Source organism: Pleurodeles waltl, chromosome 4_2, assembly GCF_031143425.1.
Source record: "Pleurodeles waltl isolate 20211129_DDA chromosome 4_2, aPleWal1.hap1.20221129, whole genome shotgun sequence".
In the NCBI taxonomy this organism is placed as follows: Eukaryota; Metazoa; Chordata; class Amphibia; order Caudata; family Salamandridae; genus Pleurodeles; species Pleurodeles waltl.
This window is the reverse complement of record NC_090443.1, coordinates 968,004,411-968,009,827: the sequence shown is the minus strand read 5'-3', so window position 1 is coordinate 968,009,827 and position 5,417 is coordinate 968,004,411. Positions and strand designations below refer to the sequence as shown.

Genomic DNA, 5,417 nt, shown 5'->3' with positions numbered 1-5,417 from the left:
GGAGAGGGTGTTACCTTCCTCTCCCAAAGGAAATCCTTTGTTCTGCCTTCTTGGGTTTGATCAAATCAAGCAGGAGGAGAGCAGAAACCAGTCTGAGCGGTAGCAGCAGCTTGTACTGCCCAGAAAACCATGTAAGACTAGTGGTAGCAATTCGGGGGGTCCTCTTAGGAGCCTTCAGAGTGCATGGAATCATACTTCCAATACTTGCAACAGTATTGGTGTATGATTGTGACATGTTTGATACCAAACATGCCCAGGTTCGGAGTTACTATTATGTAGCTGGACATAGGTGGTGACCTATGTCCAGTACATGCATAAAATGGCATCCCCGCACTCCCAAAGTCCAGGAAAATGGGCCTGGAGGTTGAGGGGGCATCTCTACTAATGCAGGGGTGCCATCACACATAGGTACCTGCTTTCTACCCTCTGGGCTGAGAGGGCCTACCATAGGGGTGACTTATAGCGAACTGGTGCAGTGACCTGTAGCGAAAACGGGTGCACACACCCGTTTCACGCAGACTGCAATGGCAGGCCTGCAGAACCCTTTGCATGGGTTCCTTGTGGGTGGCAGAATAACTGATGTAGCCCATAGTGATCCCCTGCTACCCCAAAGCCCTATACCATATACTAGAGACTTACATGGGGGGACCAGTATGCCAACTTTGGGAGGAAAAATGTACAGCTACCAAGTTAGAAGGGAAAGGGCATAATCACTGGGGTCCTGGTTAGCAGGATCCCAATGAACATAGTCCAACACACTAATAACAGGCAGAATAATGGGGGTTACCATGCTAGAAAGAGGCTACTTTCCTACAGGTACTGTCACTGTCACTGGGAGGAGGCTGATAAAAAGAGATGCACAAATCAGCAGGAGCCTTTGTGGCCAGCTCGTCTCGATCTTCCTTTGCAGATCTCAACCTTGCATTTTTTATTAGCAGCTTGCCCTGTTGCCTTGGTGAAAGATTTAGGCTAATGATATCATCAACTCCCACAACCAACATGGATTTGTTGGCTATTCCTTCCATGCCAACTTACCATTCTGCATACTTGACCAGAACAAACCATTTAATGAGACGGAGAAGCTGCCTTGAGCTTTGTGTAATAATGTAAAAACTTGGGCTCATCTTTATGAAGAAAGTGCTGTAGAAAGCACCATTTATGCCATTTTTACAAGTTTTCTTAGGAAGGGTCCTCCCTAGTCTCCCCTTGTATTGGTGAGGTTCGCTCACATGCAGCATATAGGGACTGGTGTGATAAAATCTGCCAGGACTGCTTTGGGTTTCCAGTCGGGCCCAACCTACTGGACTCGTCATGTAGCAGCCCCTTCCTAGAGGCATTTACTACACCCACTCAACAAACATCCAACCCAGATGTCACCAGCCAAGTGACCCTGTCAATAAAAGGCCCTGAGTGTGCGAGTTCATGGTAACTTAAGTGCCCATACTGCTTGCGTATGTGTGGTCTGTTTCTTTAGCATGTGGGTCTCGGGCCCACTACCTTTACTCTATGCATGTCTGTTTTGCTGAACATGTTAAGCACATTGTAATCATGTATTTATCCCTGGAAAGCCAACTTCTCATAAAGATTACTGGTTTCCAGCAAATCTAGAATAGAAGTAACCTAGACTAAACCTCTCAGCTTTCAAACCAAGCCAAAATTATATAGTCTTCAGCAAACAATGTGCTTCACTGTACCCCATTGTGTTTTACTAAACCATCTGCTGTCATAATATCAACAGATAACAATACCAAGAAAACATATTTATAGCCCACTTTCTATTATAAAGTTGTTATGATCAGCAGTAACAAAATCTAAAATATAGGTCCTTAAAAATGCTTTAATATTATTGTTCATACATAAACAGGTGGCTTTTCTTTCAGAAAAACCTTCTAGACAAATAGTAAAGAACTCTGATATTGAATGTAAATGCTCAAATTCATAAGGGTAGAGTTAAGTAACACTCACTTCTATTAGGACTTGTTCGTTTATTTATTTTTATTTTTATTTTTACCATATTCACTTCTAGTAGAATGGCAAGAAGTCAGAGATCTGAGGGTACTAACGAAAGACAGTATTGACAATTTAACACATAGAAAAAAAAGGAAAAAGTTTGTGGGCCCTGCGAGAAAATATGCAAATATTAGTTCTGTGGCCACGCCCCACCTAAGATCTGCCGCCAGCAAACCAAACGCTTCACTGGCGCAGAATGCCTCGCCATTTCTTTGTATGTCACTGGAATGAGAGGCGTGGTGTCCATGCTGGACAGGGTTAAAAAACATAGAACAGAGCAGATATTAGCTAACAAACGGCCATCGCAGTTTGGGATCAATTGTAAGGCATGACAATATGACGGTCTATAGAGTTGTGTCACGCCCAGGTCTTTTTGGAGTAGGTCTTTTTCCGCACTACTACCAGCTGCTCTTATCAGATTGTCCAGTGTCTATTCTGCACCAAACTATTCTGTTTCTTCCAGAAGTGTTGAGGGCAGCTATAATGTGGCCTTGACCCTACGGCCCTGTCATTAAACGTTACCTGTGGTTTATCCTTGAATATTTCCACACCAATTACTATTTAAAAGAAAGGATGTCATTTCTCCGTATTCTGAAGTAAGTTTTATTGCCTCTGTAACTTGTGCCAGGTCATGATGAGACCCACTGATTCATGCTGAAACGTTTAAAAACACCAGCATTATCACAGCAGGGCTGCTTCACAACATTTTACGAAACTCCATACAATTGAGTTGAATTGCGCTCTTTTGTAATTGATGTCAAAATGAATTGAAAAAACAACCTGTTTAGATAGAAGAAACTGTGGACCATATTTATACTTTTTGACGCAAAGCTGCGCCGTTGCAGTTTTGCGTCAAAAAAATTACCGCGGGCTAAGGCCATTTCGATGCACCGTGCGGGCGTCAAATTTATACTTTGACGCACGGCGGCGCAACCAACAGGTGGGAGTCATTATTTTGTGACGCACACAGCGGCGTCAAGTCGTAAAGGAAACCAACGTTACCGCGACGCAAATAACTGTGGGTCGATTTACGACAGCGCAACCCCGAAAGCGCCGTCAATTTTGACGCAATAGCGTCAAATTTACCCGTGAACACTGCCCTTTCAGCAGAGGAGAGCTAAAATGGATCCCAGATGCCCCAACATACCCCAGGAAGATGACAGCAGATCAGGAACCAGCCAGGATAATCCATACAGGAACCAGGACATTTTTAGAAAAAAAAGAAAGTGTCGCTTCAGTGCAGAGGAGCAGGAAATCCTGGTTAAAGAGGTGACGGAACACCAGCACCAACTGTTCATCACCTCTAAGTTGCCAATCAGCAGGAGAGAGGCCATATGGAAACAAATTGTGGACAAGATCAACAGTGTGGCTGAAGAACGCAGAACAGTCACCGAGTGTAAGAAACGCTGGCATGACTGCAAACGTAGGACCAAGGAAAAAATGGCCAGGAACAGGAAGGCAGCACTGCAGACTGGAGGGGGGAGTCCAGCACAACAGGAGGCCCTGGACCACATGGAGGAGATGGTCGCAGCCGTCATCCCTGAGGAGATCGTCACAGGGATTCAAGGACAGGACAGCGCAGACTACCAGGACACAACGCTCATGCAGGGTAAGTCACATGGGGAATTATAATGCAATAATGATAACTGCAACCGGGGTGGGGAATACCAACTACACAATGCATGTAAGTCAGCATATATATGAAGTGGCATGGGTAAAGGGGCACGGCAGGGGGGCATGCCCAGCACAGACAGAAGCTGTGGCACGACAAAACACAGCACCAACACCAGTCCCATGGGGCCATCCTGTCATGACAACAATGGAGCTAAGGGAAAGCAGCGACAGGTGGGAAGGCCACTACGTCAAACTTACATCCAGGCACTCAACAGTCAAAATGTATCCTACATCAACTAGGTCCCTATCAGTAATCCAGTAGCCAAAACAACAACTGCAATGTAACTGCAACAACAGTTGACACTAACACCTCTGATCTCTGTGCAGCTATAGTAGCAAATGGCAGGAACCTCCCCATGGAACATACCTACCTAAATTAGGGGGTGAGGATGACTTCTGCAACTATTTCTAGAAATAAGACAAAGGCACCAGTACACTCAAATGCCAATGCCCATAGTTGACACATACATCAGCCAAAGTAAACAGCAATAGGAGCCACACAGCACTAAGGACACACACATGCTGCATACGTCAGGGTCCCTCACGTGCCTGGTTAACAAGGCAACATCACTAATGTTATACTGCTCAGACAACAACATTGAGGAGGGGACACATGTAACTGGTCACTGAAACACACCTGCACAGTCTGAGAACCAAATAGGACATTGATATGATAAACAGGGCAATCCTATTAAACACACATTACCCAACATCAGCTGGAAACATCAACAATGTTTAAATCCATATCACATCCTAACATTGCCATGCATAGGATATGTCACATTACAATTACATTTAGGTCAATGTGAATAAAAAGATTTTGGGGCAGGTCCTGAAAGGCAAGTGTGCTGGCAGGGAAATCACAACACCCACAGCCAGTGAAAGTGTAGTGTGGTAAGTTTTACCCATCCTTTGCGCATTAGCTTCAGGCTTTAGGCCTTTGTGCACTTTGCCCTGAATGTATTTTATTCATTTGCTGACAGCTTAGAGCCTCTGTGCACTTTGCACTAAATGCTTTTTATTTGGCATCGTACTGTTATTTTCAAATAGCCAGTTCTAAGGTCTTGTTTTGTATTCATTTCACACTGTTTTGCCTACTTCAGCACTGGAGTTCTCCATAACATATTCACTCTGTGTTTCAGTCAAGGATACAGTCTGGTACATTGCCGATAGACGTGGTAGGAGTTTAGATGTCGCATTCCTGCGTAGGGACATTTTGTGATCACGATGACATGTTAGTTATAAAAACACTTCCTTGTCCCAATACACACAAGAGGGAGTTTCCGAACAGAGAACCACAACTAGACGCTGCCTGCCTTGTTGCAGATGCTGAACCAGATCACAGGCCTTTGCTCAGGTATGAGGGCTGATGTCTCCCCAGTGATTCGGAAAGGCAAGCTAGAAGCTGAACATGCTGTGCTCTAAATAGAACAAGCAGAGGGAGAGTAGAAACTGTTAGGCACTATGATAGCTTTGTTCTTAAGTTTTACTCTCCTGGTGACTATTTCAATTCTACTATGTTGTATTGTTCTGGTTATTGCGGCTCACGCCTTATTATCTAAAATACAGTTGTTTAATGAAATCATCATATAAAACTCATACTGTCTTTGTCATTTGTATATGAGATCATACTGGAAATGAGAGAGTTGGTTTGGATCTGAGTGACCACCACTTTCCTGAGAAGTTGCAAAAATGTCACGCGCTCGGCTGCCTAATCATTTATTCCCCGTGGG

General features: G+C 44.3%; 1 non-coding gene across 1 annotated transcript; it reads right to left on the bottom strand.

Moving 5' to 3' along the window:
- Window positions 1-1,863: 1,863 nt before the first annotated feature.
- On the bottom strand, window positions 1,864-1,919 carry LOC138294302 (U7 small nuclear RNA). The gene has a single exon (XR_011203340.1). It is a non-coding gene; the product is annotated as a U7 small nuclear RNA (small nuclear RNA).
- Between the last annotated feature and the right edge of the window lie 3,498 nt (window positions 1,920-5,417).